Raw genomic sequence first — 17,195 nt, 5'->3', positions numbered from 1 at the left:
GTCTCTGTACACAGAGAGCTGTTACCCTTCCCTTTATAGTTATGACAATCAGTTACTGTAAAGTAACCATTCTTTCTTCTTTGAGTGTCTGTATGTGCATATCCCAATCCTGGTCATGGGCTAGCAGTTAAGTTCCCATCTCCTGCTTCCTAGAGGAGTTATCTAAATAATGATTGCAGTATACTCCAACCAAATTTGGCATCAGATCTGACACCAGACATCAATGAATAGTGGCTGGTGAATATATGAACTGAGCTCCAAGTAGTTGCCCAACAGATCTCAGCTATGGGAGCACTACTAAAATAAGCTGCCGAGGTTGCCTATGCTCTGGTAGAATGATATCTAACATAAGACAGAGAAGTCAACTTGCTAATGTTACAGGCTGTTCTAATAAAGTTTGATAACTATTTAAAAAATCTTTGAGATGAGAGTTCTTCCTTTAGATTTGCTTCCATGTGCCACAAATAATCTTGTTGGTTTACAAAAGAGTTTCGTGTGTAGGTAATAGCTCTTTTTTTCATCTAGGGTGTGTAATCTTGTCTCACCTGGAGATGAATGAGGTTTCAGAAAGAACACTGGTAAATGTTTCTAATGGTTGGTCTGAAAGTCTGAGACTACTTTTGGAATAAATTTGGGTACCTGTTGTCAGTACTGTAGATGCTGATGTGAGAGATGGTATCATAATCATGCCTACTGACAGCTATTCAGAAGAGAATGGTTTTGGGGCTGATGTTAAGGGTGGTACTGGCTTTGCTACAGACCTAGCAGAGTCATCTAAAATAACAACTCTGGATTCCTCTTACCCAGTACCAGAGATGGGGAGCAATGCTCCTTTCTCCCACAGACAGCAGTGGTAACTGACTCCTTTGAGGTGTCTGAGATGAAGTCTTTGAGCTCTTAGCTGATAAACGAGCTGTCTTTGATCCCTGGAAACCCTGAGACATTTATTGAGGATAAAGCACCGAGTGAGAGTTGGAAGAAGTATCAGGAACTTCTTCCCTCAGGACAACTTCTGAAACAAATGCTCCCCTTATCAACTTCATCTGGAAAAGATTTAAGAGCCTGGCTATTTGGTTGCATTTTGAAAAATGATTTACACACGTTTTGTAATGATATGACCTTCCCCTATACAAGACATACTTAATGTGCCCATCATTCAAAAAAATTACTGCATCTCATGATGGGAAGGTTTTCCAAATTGGAGCCTTTGGGCCAGCCATTAGGCTCAGAGCCCCAATACTAGGACTAAATAAGCTTAACTTTTTGTGTTGTTTGCCAACAGGCTACGGCCCAGTATACACTACAAAGTTAGGTCAACACAAGTTGTCTTGCATTGACCTAACTGTGCATGTGTCTACACTCAAATTTGTCTCCCACTGACTTAAGTGCCTGGTTATGATGACACAGTAACACAACCTCTCTGAACAGTGTTGAGCCATGGTCGACCTACTGTGATTGGCACTGTGCGAGTATAGACACCACGTGACCGATGCCGACCCTAACAGTCCTCCAGCAACTTTCTCACAATGGCTGACTGATTGTGCTGGCCACAACTGTGAACACCACTGCCCAGGAGTCATGGAGACCGAAAGCCATACTCCCCTTCAAAAATCCTGGAGATTTTTGAAATGCCTTTTCCTCATTGACCAGCTTGACAAGTTGTGACGGTGCTGCCTGTGGGAGCCCGCTGAGGTCACTCAATTAGGGTGAACTGCAAACAAAACGGGGCAGACAAACCCCAAACGCTGGTGGATATTCCAATACTTAGATTTACCAAGCCAGCACAGAACAGCTTCTATAGTACCTCACTGGTTACTTAGAAGTCCAAACAACGCAGTTCCCTTAAAGTACCCAGCCTCAGGCCTCCGTCCAGACACACCTGTCAAACATATGATGATGATTACTGAAAATCTTATCTCATCATATAAAAGAAAAGGTTCTTCCAATCCCAAAGGATCAGCCACATACCCAGGTCCAATTACAACTTAGATCTTACCCAAAATACACGCTTCTAGCCAATTCTTATTAACTAAGCTAAAATTTATTTAAAAAGAAAAGAGAGAGAGTGTTGGTTAAAAGATCAATATACATACAGACTTGAATTCAATTCTTGAGGTTCAGATACATATGAGAGATGAGTTTGTAGTTGCCAAAAGTCCTTTTAGATATAGTCTATAGGTTATAGTCCAATGTCCATATTGAGGGTGGCTCCAGTCAATGACTGGGGATCTCAATCCTTGTGGCTTAAGGTTTCCCCCTCTTGAAACCCAAAGCAGATCTGAGATGAAGTAGGATCATGTCCCAGGGTTCTTATACATTTCCAGCAGCCTTTCTGCCTGAGAAAACAATAGGCCTAACTCTCCTTCTTCCAAACATCCTGGCAATTAGCACAGGGTAATTTATCCATTAAACAGTTCAGATACAGGTTACCTCAACCTTCAAAGAGACATATAGACAATAATACTATTTCACTTAAGTATCATCATAAATGTTAATATTCCTTTTTTGTTCTTTGAATTAAAGTTATAGCAATAGACAAGACTTGTTTGCTTACATCACAAGACCTGAGCAAACATCTACCCTTGAGATCTCTAACAATGCAGACTTGCATTTCAAAGCTCTATTCATTTACATATCTTCCTAACCAGTCCTTAAGGTTCACCCGTGGGTCACTGAGTTAATTAACTCTTTCTGGCCCTGTCACCTTCCAATGAAATATTATATTACACTCATAACGTCACACAAGTACACCTAGCTGTTCTCCCTTGTGTGTAGCTACCCAACCAACCATGACAGTGCTTCTGCCTGGAATGGACAGGAGGTATTGGATCTTCTGGGCCTGTGGGGAAAAGAGGCTGTGTAGGAACAGCTATGGAACAGTCGTAGAAACACGGACATCTATGAGCAGGTTGCACTGGGGATGTGTGCGAAAGGATAAGACAGGGATCAGCAGTAGTGAAAATGAAGGAATGGCCGCAGGCATACTAGGATCCCAGGGAGAACAACAGTTGATCTGGTGCTGAGCCACAGACCTACCACTTTTATAACTAGCTGCATGCTATATTTGCCAGAGACCCCACCAACACCTCTCAGATAACCATGGAACCCTTACTGTCAACAGTAAGGAAGAGGAGGATGGGGGGCATGTGATTTACGGGGGTTGGGGACACGTCAAGCTATGCTGCAAGCCAGGATCGGTTTGAGACTCCACCACAGTCTAGTCAGTCACACAGACAAGGATGGGCAAACCTGATGTAGGGGAAGGAACCTCAGATAAGTGTGTGAATTTGTTTCCCATTACAGTGTTTAAATGTACAGCTGGTGCCTGACCCCAGAGTAGCAGGACGCAGATATTGACTTTTCATGAATTTACTCCTACTAGAAGAGGTAGTGGTACGACAAACAGAGGTAGAGCCATTATCAGCTTTTCATTCCCCTGTAGGGTTGTGGGAGTGGGGAAAGAGACTTGTGGAGAAGTTTATGTACACAGAGATATCCCTTGAATCCTCCTGAGATCTTGATGAAACTTTCATGGAGGTACTCTGCAATCATCTCTCAAAGGTTTCTAGGAATGGCAGCATTACTTTTCTTTGCAGTAGGACACTTTCCCATGCCAGTCTACGATGACTTTGACAAGCACCATTGCAGTAAACTGGCTAGCAGCATGCGGGCCTGGGAGGCTTTGGGATGCTATACAGTCTGTGCCTTTATCTCTCTTCTGAGGGTATCAGCTAAAATCACCACTGCCTGTGGAAAAGAGTGGCAGTGCTCAGCGCCATTGCCCTGAATATATGCTCATGGAAAGAAGGACCAAATGTTATTGTTTTGTGCAACCAAATAATTCCCTCCTCATTTCCCTTTCCTCCCTGCAAACCTATGCTGGGCCATACTTGCCATCACCAGGGCTAGGGCTGGAAAGTGGTGCCAAAGTTGAAGTGTCCATAAGCATATCTTGTTTAAAACTTTAGGAAAGCAATGGAAGGGAATTCTGAAACTTAACTTTCACTTTCCATTGTGACTATATATACAATCATACCTCTGTATGTTTTAACTGCAGCTGCTGCCATTGCTGCCTCAGGGGTTGCCCCTGCACACCCGTGGAACACCTGGCCATGATAAGGAGGAGAAAGAACAGGACTCTGGTAGCTATATTCACTGAGATTCTGCAAGCCTGGAGGGTGAATACTGCAGACATTATGGAGAAGGAAAGAGGGGACAAGAAAAAGGCCCAGCAGGAAAAGGAGAGAGATATGCACTAGGACATAATGGGGATCCAGGGCTGGTGTAACCACTAGGTGAACTAGGCGGCCGCCTAGGGCACCAAGATTTGGGAGTGCCAAAAAGCGGTGCCCCAAATTTTTTTTTTACACTATTGCTGGAAAACGAATTAATAAAGAAAAGAGAAATGTCGTTGAACTTGCATTTTAACTTGTCGTTCTTCTCTCGTGCATTACAGCTATAGCCTACGCTAGCTCTGCGTTGCAGGCACAAGCGTACTGCTTCACTATGGTACAAAGTGGCAATGACGTAGTTTTTCTCACCGCGTGCAGCCGCTACCCGTTCTGACAGGCTGTTTATAATGCTAAGTTTACTAGTTTTCGGAGGTTGTCAACTGAGGCTAACTATTTTTGTTGAGTTATTTCAGATCTAAGACTCTGGCAATTGCTGCTGCATCATTTCGCTAATACTTTGTGTCAATTGTGTGTGTATGTTAAGTATTTGAGTGTATATGTTTATTATGTGTGAATATGCGTGTTTGTTGTTGAAATGTCAATTGTCAGTTGTTGTTGTATGACGGAGTATCCGCCATTCTAATTTTATAAATTGTATTAATAACAATAATTGGATATTCTAAAGGTAGAATAAAATGTAGTAGATTTTGATATGAAAGAATGAAGGAAGGAAGTATACGTGACTAAAAAGGGTGTATTTATTTTCATTAAATATGTAGACTAAATAATGAAATTAATACATTTTCAAGCCAAACATGTATTAATTCTAATGAACAATGCCACATTATGCAGTATTCATTTTTGAAAGTTTATAATAAGCGATGCTCCAGGGGGAGCGGAGAGGGTGGGGGGGGGGCGCAAGGTGGAAGTTTTGCCTAGGGCGCAAAATATCCTTGCACCGGCCCTGTGGGGATCCTCTGGCAACAAACATAAAAGCTGCAGACCCTCTTCTTGACCTACAGATTCAACAATCACAGGCTTGCCTCCCTTTGCAGTCAATGGAGAATTCCATTTTAGCACCTCCCTGCACCCCACAACATTCCACATAGCATCACGGGCCATATCCCTACCCCTAATGCTCCATGCCAGGGGACAGTAAGGACAACCACAGCTTCACATATAGCAAATATGGGGCTCACAGGTCAGTGTCTGTATAGGCAAAATGAACTGAAATGGACATGAATGTTCTTTCTCCTTGTTAAGTTCTGTTCCATTAATTTCAGAAATTTTTATTGTATTTGTTTTTTTTAATTGCATTTTTAACAGGTTTTGGTATGCAATAAAAATCTATTTTTTTGGAAAATAATTCATCTGCAGAATGCCTAGTGCTACTGAAAGTGCCCATTAATTGTTGTTGTACAGGGTGATAGAACCTATAGGATCAGTGACAGTGTAATAATTATATTTACAGCAAGAACCACACAATTAACAGGTGCATTAACAAACAGTGTTATTCAGAAGTGTACACCAAGCACCATACAATACCTAACTGACCCAAAAACTTCAGGGCCTGATAGAACACAGTCCACCACACCACATTACTGTGGCTGACTGTTTAAAGTGCTCTTTCAAGGCCTCCCTCAACCATATAGCTCTGCGATGTGCTCTTCTAATAGCCCTTGTCTGGCTGTTCGAACTAAGCAGACAACCATTCCAGCAGCAACTTTTCCCCCTTTGCCTTGATATTCTTCAGAGTACAACAGGCAGCTATAACCATGGGGCCACTTTTTGCACTGAGATCCAGTCTTGTGAGTAAATACTGCCAGTGTCCCTTTAATCTACAAAAAGAACATTCAATGTCATTCTGCACCTGCTGAACCTTTCCTTGGTGCTGTTGAGGTGACTGGTGTATGACTTTGTGGGCCAGGGGAACAAGGGGCAAGCTGCGTCCCCCAGAATCATTATTGGCATTTCAACATTGTCAAAGGTAATCCGCAGGTCAGGAAAGAATGTCCTTGCTTGTAGCTTTCTCAAAAGTCCTGTACTGTTAGAGATGCAAGGCATCATGCACCTTCCCTGACAAGCCAATGTTGTTGATGATGAAATGTGCCCCATGATCCACCAGTGCTTGCATAATCATAAGAAATTATCCCTTTCTGTTGATGTACACCATGGCAAGGTGGTCTGGTGCCAAAATAGGGATGTGTGCCATCTATTGCCCTACCAGTTTGGGAACCTCATTGCTGCAAATCCAGCCATGATGGCCTGCATGTTACTGCATGTTACACAGTCCTGCATAGCAGGAGCCTATTAATGGCCCTGCACATGTGCATAACAATGGCCCTCATTGTGGATTTTCCAACTCCAAAAATGATTTCCCACTGACTGTTAGCAATATGACATTGCAAGCTTCCGCTGTGTGCTCACCACTTGCTTCGCAGCTGTTAGTGCAGCTCTCGTTCTGGTGTCCCAGTGCTGGTGGGCTGGGGGGAGTTGGGCACACAGAGCCAGGAATGTGGCCTTTCACATCCAAAAGTTCTGCAGCCACTGCTCATCATCCCAAACCTGAATGAAAATGTGGTCCCATCAGTAAATCCTTATTTCTCAGTTCCAGAAACAGCGCTCCACGATCTGTAGCTGCAGCAACCTGGAATTAATTTTCGCTATGTCCCACAGCAAGCTGTCCTCCACAAAATCATCATGTTCCCTGTTGATGTGGTTCTTCCTGCAACTCTGCAAATACCAGAGGCTCTTTCGTCCTGTGTTTGCAATGCTCATGAAAATAGTACAGAGCTGTGAGGGTTCCATGCGTCTGGCAGAGATGGCGGACAGAGAGACAGTTTTCTGAGATTTTTTTTTTTTAAAAAGGCATGAAAATGATGGGCTATGGATGGCATTATGGGTTGGAGAAAACTGCATGATGGGAACTTGACCCCTTGCTCCCAGTCACCCCTGCATGACTTGTTTCTGCTCCACCATTCATTGCCAAAATTTCCCAAAAGACAGTGTGCCAGACAATAGTGAGTTGCACTCTGGGATACCTACTCATGGTGCACTGCTCATTTACACAAGCTTTCCTAGTGAGGATGCACAGCACTGGTGCAAGGAGCCAAGTATGCATACAAGCAATATACTAACTGTGGCAGCTTTATGCTAATGTAACTTGCGTCAGCCAAAGTTTGTAGTGTAGCTATGGCCCAAGATAACTAAAAAATATCAAGAGAAATTAAAATAAATACAGTAACTACTGTAATTACTATGTAAAAAGTGTAACAACAAGGACGCTGACGGTATTTTGACTTGCTGCCACAAGCAATAAGAAAGATCTGAACGGCTACTGGGGTCACTCAGCCCTTTTTGCCTTGGGAGGGGGAACACAAAGATATGCAGGTGCACACACAACCCCACCAAATACTCTGGTCAAAAGATGCTGAATACCTGCTCATGGGGTGCTGCATACCAAGCATGGGGACCACATGTACAGATACGCCAAGAAGGATTTTTTTTTCTCTTTAAATCTTCATTAGATAACAAATGGAAATTGTGCATGGCAATCAGGTTATTAGAAGTTAAGCATTTTTAATGACAACGTTTTTTTTTTGAAATTTGACATCTAAAGTGCTGAGTATTATTGTTTAACTTTTGTAAGAGCATTTTATGTGGTGCCCTCCAGAATCCAAATGAGGCAGGTGTATGTGTCTTCTACACTGATAACTATTGCTAGTTGGAAAAATGTTGTTGGAGTGGGAAGGAATATAGTACCTTTTTATTTTTCAGTTAGTGCACCGGCCTGGTTCATGTTTAACACAAACAGTAAACACTACATAATCTTCAATATGCTCCACAGATTTGGTAAATATCATCCCTATTATACAAATGAACAAATAAAGACAGTAGTTTAGGCCAAAATTTTCAGAAATGTCTTCTAGTTTTGTGTGCCCCGATATCTGGTTGCCTAGTTACTGCCTTATGTCTGATTTTCAGAGGTGCTCAGGAAAAAACGGTTACTCACTTTCTCGTAACTGTTGTTCTTCAAGATGTGTTGGTCATGTCCATTCCAATCAGGTGTGTGCGCGCACACATGCACAGTAGCTGGATAATTCTTCCTTTAGCACCATCCGCCTGGGCGCCCCCTGGAGTTGTGCCTTCATGGCGCTCAATATAGAGCCCTGCCAACCCACTACCCCCTCAGTTCTTTCTTGTCGGCTACTCTGAGAGAGGGATAGGAAGGTGGGTATTGGACTGGACATGAACAACACATCTCAAAGAACAACAGTTATGAGAAGGTGAGTAACCGTTTTTTCTTCTTTGTGTGCTTGTTCATGTCAATTCCAATCAGTGACTCACAAGCCTAAGTTCGGGGAGGTGGGGTCGGAATCTTCCACTGATTGGAGCACTGCTCGTCCGAAGGCCGCATTGTCTCTGGCTTGCTGAGTAATCGCATAGTGTGCGGTGAAAGTGTGGATGGAGGACCACGTCGCCACTCTGCAGATTTCCTGAGCAGGGACCTGCGCCAGGAACGCTGTTGATGAAGCCTGCACCCTGGTAGAGTGCGCAGTGATTGGGGGTGTGGGAACCCCAGCCAAGTTGTAGCACTCACGAATGCAGGACGTGATCCATGACGAAATACGTTGTGACGACACAGGCAAACCTTTCATTCTGTCTGCCACGAATAACTGGCCCCCCGTTCTCCCGATGTAAAAGGCTAGCGCCCTGCGGACATCCAGTGAGTGAAGTCTCTTCTCCCTGCCACTGGAGTGCAGCTTAGGATAGAATACCGTGAGAAAGATGTCCTGGTTGATGTGAAACTGCGACACAACCTTTGGGAGGAAAGCAGGGTGAAGCCTGAACTGAACCTTATCCTTATAGAACACGGTGTAAGGAGGCTCTGATGTTAAGGCCTTGAGCTCAGACGCCCCTTATTGCTACAAGGAACGCCACCTTGTAAGAGAGGTAGAGCAGGCAGCATGTTGCCAAGGGTTCAAAGGGCGGTCCCATGAGTTGGGACAGGCTGATGGACGTGAGGGTATAGTCTGTCGAGCCCTTTTTAAAACCAGCTAACCATAGGATTAGCAAACACCAAGCAGCCCTCCTGGCCCGGGTGGAAGGCCGAGATGGCGGCTAAGCGTACCCTTATTGACGACACAGAAAATCCCTGCTGCTTCAGATGGAGGAGATAGTCCACAATGAGCAGTACTGTGGCGAGCGTTGGGGACGAATGTCGCTGCGTTGCCCAGACTGAAAATCTCTTCCACTTGGCAAGGTAGGTAGCTCTCGTAGAGGGTTTTCTGCTGCCAAGGAGGACCTGTCTAACCTGGTCTGAACAGGAAAGCTCCATCAGGTTCAACCATGGAGCTTCCACGCCGTGAGGTGAAGCGACTCGAGGTTCGGATGTTGAAGACGACCGTGATCTTGTGTCAGAAGGTCTGGGAAGAGTGGCAGGGTGACTGGAGCTTCCACGGACATGTCTAGGAGAGATGTGTACCAGTGCTGGCAGGGATAGGCTGGAGCTATCAATATGACCTGAGCTCATTCCCTTCTGATCTTGAGGAGCACCTTGTGTACGAGCGGTATGGGAGGAAATGTGTATAGGAGACCACCTCCCCAGTGGAGGAGGAACGCGTCCGCTCTGGAGCGTGGGCTGTGATTTTGGAAGGTGCAGAACTGCTGGCACTTCCTGTTGTGTCGCATGGCGAATAGGTCTATCTGGGGAAGGCCTCACTTTTGGAAGATTAAGTTTGTGATGTCTGGGTGAAGGGACCACTCATGGCTGTGAAATGACCTGCTGAGGTGGTCTGCCAGCTCGTTCTGTACCCCAGGAGGTACGATGCTTGCAGGTGTATTGAATATTCTACACAGAAATCCCACAGCATGAGGGCTTCCTGGCACAGGGGAGAGGAGCGTTTACCCCCGTTTGTTGCTATAGAACATTGCTGTTGTGTTGTCCGTCAGGACTGATACACACTGTCCCGTTAAGTATGCCCGGAAGGTCTGGTATGCTAGGCGCACCACTCTCACCTCTCTGATGTTGATGTGGGAGAGGTCTGCCTGAGACCAGACACCTTGAGTCCTGTGGACTCCTAGATGTGCTCCCCAGCCCAAGTCTGATATGTCCATCACTAGCGAAAGAGATGGTTGTGGACTGACGAAGGGGACCCCTGAGCATACCTCCTGAGGGTTGAGCCACCACAGGAGGGAGTCGAGGACTGGGTGAGGCAGGGTCACTATCCTGTCCACACTGTCCCAGGCTGGGTGATACACTGACGCGAGCCATGACTGAAGAGGTCGAAGCCTGACTCTGGCGTGCTGTACCACATAGGTACAGGCAGCCATATGTCCCAGAAGCTTCAGGCAGTTTCTTGCTGTGGTGGTGAGAAACTGTCTGAGGCCTCGAATGATGTTAGCCAGGGCCTGAAACCTCGCTTCCGGCAGGTATGCCCTGGCTTGGGTTGAGTCCTGTACTGCCCCTATAAACTCTATCCTCTGGACAGGGGACAGAGTTGATTTTGCTTCATTTAGAAAGAGACCCAGGCTGGCAAAGATGGCGCTGATGAATTTGACATGAGGTTCCACTTGGGTCCTGGAGAAGCCCTTGATCAGCCAGTTGTCGATGTATGGAAACACCTGTACCTGGTGCCTGCGCAGGAACGTGGCAATGACTGCCATGCACTTGGTGAAGACTCGAGGTGCTGCTGACAGGCCAAATGGAAGGACTGTGAATTGGTAGTTGGTATTGTTCACCACAAACCTGAGGTACTTTCTGTGGGACTGAGTGATTACAATATGAAAATACACGTCCTTCCAAGTCGAGGGCGGCATACCAGTCTGCTGGATCCAGTGAGGGAATGATGGAGGCCAAAGAGACCATGCGGAACTTGAGTTTCTTCACAAACTTGTTGATTTCTCGCAGATCCAAGATGGGCCTGAGGCCACCTTTGGCTTTTGGTATTAGGAAATACCGGGAATAGAAACCCTTGCCCTTCTGCTCCTGAGGAACCTCTTCCACTGCCCCTAGCGATAGGAGCGAGTGCACCTCCTGTATAAGGAGCTGCTCATGAGAGTGGTCCCTGAAGAGGGATGGGGAAGGGAGTTCGAAGGGCAGGAGGGCACAGAATTGGATGGAGTATCCCCTCTCTACCGTGTGGAGCACCCAGCTGTCTGAAATAATATGGGATCATGCACGGTAGAAAGGGGATAGTCAGGACAAAAAGGTAAGACTGGGTGGATCCAGATCTTGCTCTGGTGCGTTGTCCTTGACCGCACCTTCAAAAGGCCAGTTTGGCCCCTGAACATGGCTTGGATTGTCCCGAGCCCTGGCCAGAGGTTTGACGCGACCTCTCCTGCCACTCTGATTTCTCCTTCTGGGGCCATCTTGGCAATTCTGATGATCGAACAGCTGAAGAGGCTGCGGATGGAAGTGTCTCTGCTGCGTTGAAGGTGTATAGAGGTCCAGGGACCCGAGGATGGCTCTGGAGTCTTTAAGGCTGTTTAGCCATTTGTCAGTTGTCTCTGAGAAGAGAGTCTCACCCTCAAACGGCAGGTCCTGAATGGTTTGCTGTACCTTGGAAGGGAGGCCAGAAACCTGGAGCCATAAGCCCCTTCTCATAGCCACTCCTGTGGCCATAACCCTGGTGGCCACATCTGCCCTGTCAAGTGCCGCCTGAAGGAACACCCTTGAGATCAATCTCCCTTCCTCAACCAACGCCGAAAACTCGGCATGGGAGTCCGAGGGGAGCAACTCTGTGAATTTAGCCATTGCTGAGCAGGTGTTGTAAGAATACCTGCTGACGATGACCTGCTGGTTGGATATTCGGAGCTGTAATCCCCCCATGGAGTAAACCTTTCGTCCGAAGAGGTCTAATTTTTAGCGTCCCTGTTCTTGGGGGAAGGGCCTTGGAATGCCTCTCCCACTGATTAGCAGCATCCACCACCAGAAAGTCAGGCTGGGGGTGGGAATAGAGATATTTGTAGCCCTTGGAGGACACAAAGTATCGGCGCTCATTACGCTTTGCAGTAGGTGGCAGCGAGGCCGGGGTCTGCCACAAGGTCTTATGTCCATAATTGTTTTGATTAATGGCAAGGCGATATGGGAGGGGGCAGAGGGGGCCAGGATGTTGACCATAGGGTCTGCATCGTCTACAACTTCCTCTGCCTTAATGCCCAACCCCTGGGCGACCCGGCGCAGCAGCTGCTGCAACACCCTGGAGTCTTCCAGAGCTGGGGCCACTGAAGTGCCCGCCAGGGCCTCATCTGGTGAGGAGGGGGAGGGATCTCGTGAACCCTGGGGGGACTGCGATAGGCTGGCCTGGTCCCAGTGCTGCGAGAGGCATGGGGGCTGGTAGCGGCATTGGGCCCCACGCCAGTGCCGGTGTTGGCACCTGGTGTAGCATGTGCGCCGGGGTTGTTGTAGGCGCCATCGCAGCCAGCACGAAGGCGGTGCCGGTGCCGTCGTCAATGCTGAAGGCCCATCGTGTGCCGAAGCCGCAATCTGGGTTGCTGACACCTCCAGTGCCAAAGGTGTGGTCAAGGTCGGCGCTGCGGTCGGTGATGATGCCGAGGACGGCACCACAGCTGTTGGTGTTAAGGACCGAGGCAATGGCGCTGTTGCTGATCGTGGCAGAATGAACGTCGCAGAGGCCACTGATGCTGCTCCTGAGCGGGACCCATGGCTCCAACCCTGGGCTTGATGAAAGGCCCACGGAGTCCAAAAGAGCCACTGAGCTGGATTTTGCCAATGAGGGGGCCACTGCATTGGGCATCCTATGGTGCCAAGAGGTGGATCTTCTGCTTCTACTATAGTCGGAGTGGTAGGAGTCCCACTCTGACTCGGAATAGGAGGACCAGGGTGGCACAGCTCCTCTCAACGTAGAGCGTCAAGAACTGGGGAACCGACTGCACTCCCTTGATGGAGGCGCTGGCATGGAGGGGTGCCGAGATGATGGGGATCGACGTGCCATCATCGCCGACTTTCCCTTAGACCGTCCAGGGTGCCGGGATGGAGTGTGCGGTGCCGGCACGGAGTCTGCAGTGCCGGCACGCCCTCCTGTCTCGGCGGCGAGAACAGCGCTGTGAGTCTGAGCAGGTCCTGCGCCGCCACAAAACCTTCTGGGGTAGATGGGAGTGGCAGGTGCTCTGATGGGTACGGTGAGCGAGACGGGCCCGGACTCAACTGCCTCACCTGCGCAGGAGTCAACATGGCCCCTTTCTGAGCCTCGGAGCTGTGGTCCAACTGAGGTGCCACTGGTTGCTGGTCCTTGGGTCTTACTGAGGGGGATCTGCCTCTCTCTGACCTCTTTTTCTTCTGCGCCGGTGATTGGGACGGTGCCGAAGGCTGGAGTGCCCCTGAGGGGCTCCATGACATTGCCGAGCTTCCTTGCCGGTGTCTTTCTTCAACGCTGGCTCTTTCAAGGATGGTGCTGGAGCGCTTCGCGTCAAAGATGACATGCTGGGAGCAGGATCCCCGGCACCTGGGTCCGACTGAGGTGGGAGAGCTGCCTCCATGTGGAGAATTTTGAGACATTGCTCCCTCTCTTTAAGGGTTCTTGGTCAGAATTCCCAACAAATCTTGCAGCGGTCTTTTTGCTGACCCTCACTCAGGCACCGTAAACAAGAGGTGTGGGGGTCACTTTTGGGCATGCGCTTTGCACAGAGCTGGCAGGTCTTAAAGCCCAGGGATCGCAGCATGCTCCAGTAACAAATGGGGGTGAAACGGGGGGAACCCTCCCGTAACTGAAACTTACAGAAGAACTACTAGACTATACTAATTAACTAACTAAACTGGAAACTAACTATAGCGTAAGTAAAGAACTGCTAAGCCACTTGCCAAAGCAAGAGCAAGGGGAAGTTCCAGCTACCATCACTGGCGGTAAGAAGAAACTGAGGGGGTGGCAGATCAGCAGGGCTCTATATTGAGCGTCATAAAGGTGTGACTCCAGGGGGAGCCCAGGCTGACCCACGGATGCTGCTAATGGAAAAATTATCCGGCTACTGTGCACGTGCGGGTGCACACACTTGACTGGCATTGACATGAACAAGCACTCAAAGAAGAACTGTAGCTCATGTGTCTCAAGCTGGCCACTTAAAAATTCAGGTACAAAGCATTAGTGACTGATTCTGAAAATAAAGCTAATCTGAGATCTTTCTAAGCAAAGGAAGACAGAAGGCATAAGATTTTGGAAGTGAATCACTGCCTAAATAAATGATGTAACATGGAGGGCTTGGGTTTTATGGAGCACTGATCCATCTTCTATGGGCAGAAGGGGTTATATAGGTTGGATGGCTTCCACCTCAGTAGAAGGGAGATCAATCTCCTTGGGGATAGGCTGACTAGAGTAGTTAGGAGAGGGTTAAATTAATAGCAAAAGGGGAGGGTAAAAAAAAAAGAGAGAAGATAGTGTTTTTCACTTGATCTAGTTGGTATTACTGAAACCTGGTAGAATGAGTCAACAATTGGAATGTTAAAAATCAATGGTTATAACCTATTTATGAAGGATCAAATGGCAAAAGGGGAGGGGGAGTGGCACTTTGTCAAAAGTGGCATTACCTGTTTGAGTCACTGATAGCTTGGAAGAAAATGATTTTGAATCATGGATCAATGTCTTAACAGATAAAGCACAAGATGAGATACTAGTTGGTGTCTGCTACATACCACCAAATCACACTAGGGAACAAGATAACTACCTCCTTATGCACCACTTCTAATGTGTAGGGAGGCAAAAAACAACAAAATATTGGGTGATCATGGGGGAATTTCAATTTGAGTGATATATGCTGGAGGTCTCATGCTGCCAGTACTAGAGCATCCTTGAAATTTCTAAACATTATAGATGACAATTTTCTAACTCAAAAAATGTTGCAACAAACACAAGAGAATTCTATATTAGATATTATCCTAACAGATAAAGAGGAACGGATTGAAGAACTAAAAGTTAGTGGCAGCTTAGGTACAAGTGACCATCGCTTGATCACATTTACAATGTGCATGCAGAATAAAGTCCAGACCAGTAATATATATATATACACACTTGGTGCTTTAATAGATCTACTTTCACAAAGCTGAAAACAATTATGAGCCACCTCAACAGAGAAAGAATTTAATCAGAAAAATGTGATTGATATTTGGGAACCATTTAAGAACACCTTACTAGATGCCCCAGTGCCACAACTGAGGAAGAAGGCTGTGCTGGTTGAAAAAACCCAACCCTGGCTTAGAGGGGAAGTGAAGGCAGCTGTAAACAATAAATATATAACAAACAGAAGAATGGGGAAGTTAATAATAATTAATATAAATCAGAAGTTAGGAATTGTAGAAAGTTAAGGGAACCCAAGAGATGTACAGAGAACACTCTGGACAGCACAGTTAAGGACAATAATATATTAGGAACAAAAATAATCCTGACAATAGTATTGGTAGAATTATCAATAATAATGAAGAAATAGCAGAAGTGTTCAATGAATTTGTTCTGTATTTGGGGAAAAAAGATAGTGTTATCACCATATAATGAGACTGTCTTTCCATTCCACTAGTGTCTTTGGAGGATGTTAAACAGAAGCTACTAAAGTCAGACATTTTTAAATCAGCAAGTCCAGATAACTTGCATCCAAGAGTTTTAAAAGAGCTGATAAAGGAGTGTGCTGAACCATTCATGTTTATTTTCAATAAGTCTTGGAACACTGGGGAAGTTCCAGAAGACTAGAAGAAAGCTAATGTTGTGCCAATTTTAAAAAAAGAGTAAACAAGATGACCTGGGTAATTATAGGCCTGTGAGCCTGACACTGATCCTGGCAAAATAATGGAGCAGCTGATATGGTACTTGATTAATAAAGAACTCAAGGAGGGTAATGTAATTAATACAAAAGAACATGGTTTATGGCAAATAGATCCTGTTAAACTAACTTTATTTTTTTTATGAGATTACACGGTTGGTTGATAAAGATAATAATATACTAAATAATAATAATGGTTTGATGTAATATACTTAGACTTCTGTAAAGCATTTGACTTGGTACCACATGACAGTTTGATTAAAAACCCTAGAACTATATAAAATTAACATGATGCATATTAAATGGATTAAAAACTGGCTAAGTGATAGTAATTAATCATTGGATGGATTCTCCCTCATGGACAATTTTCAAATCAAGAAGGGGGGGTTTTCCTAAAAGATATGCTCTAGAAATTATGTTGGGGAAGTTCTCCGGCCTGTGCTATTCAGAAGGTAATATTAGATGATTACAATGGTTCCTTCTGGCCTTAGACTATGAATCTACATGTAACTTGAGCAAGGCAATAAGCAATTGTCAAAGAGAACCCAGGCCGTTCCTAGTGCCCAGTCTTGATTTCCGTCTGTACCTCCCATTGGCCGGGAACGGTGAACCGCGGCCATTGTGAGCTGCGGGGTTCCGTACCTGCAGACGGTCAACATAAACAAAATGTCTTGCTGCCCACCAACGTATTACCCTGATGGGCCATGTGCCGAAGGTTACCGACCCCTGGACCAGAACTTGGGTGGTGACTGGAGCACTCACTGGAGGGGGGGCAAAAGAGACCTGGGTTCAAATCCCTGCTCCAGTGCAGGGACTCAAATCTAGGCTTCCCAAGAGGAGTGCCCTAACCACTGTGCTAAAGGTTACTCGGGGAAGAGTGGTGGCAGGACTACATAGAGCTTTGTAGGGGTCTGGGACAAAATCTGAAACTGAGGGTCACCCCCTTTCAAGGGTGAAAAACCCCTGAGGGGAGGTCTCATGGTGGGGTGGAGGGTTGGAAAGTGAGCCTGCCCCTGCATTCACCCTGCAGCAATGGCTCCTGTCCCACAGGGACAAGCCTGGCTCCCCACACCAGGCACTGAGACCTGGCACACAGGGTCACAAGCATCCCTGAAGTTTAGCACTGACTGGCACTGCAAATCTGTGCACCAGATCGCAACACCACATACTCAAAGGGCTTGGAGACTTTCTCGAACAGAGGACTGGGACAAACTGCTCCTTTTGCCCCCTGGACAGTTGGGGGGCATCACCCCCTCC

The 17,195-nt window shown here is 46.5% G+C and overlaps 1 protein-coding gene across 1 annotated transcript in view; it reads right to left on the bottom strand.

Moving 5' to 3' along the window:
- Positions 1 to 17,195, bottom strand: part of LOC112115165 (GLIPR1-like protein 2) — a 44,563-nt gene that overhangs the window by 626 nt on the left and 26,742 nt on the right. The window lies entirely within an intron of this gene.

This window comes from Terrapene carolina, unplaced genomic scaffold, assembly GCF_002925995.2.
Source record: "Terrapene carolina triunguis isolate 2854851 unplaced genomic scaffold, T_m_triunguis-2.0 Scaffold68, whole genome shotgun sequence".
In the NCBI taxonomy this organism is placed as follows: Eukaryota; Metazoa; Chordata; order Testudines; family Emydidae; genus Terrapene; species Terrapene triunguis.
This window is presented reverse-complemented; position numbering and strand designations above follow the sequence as displayed.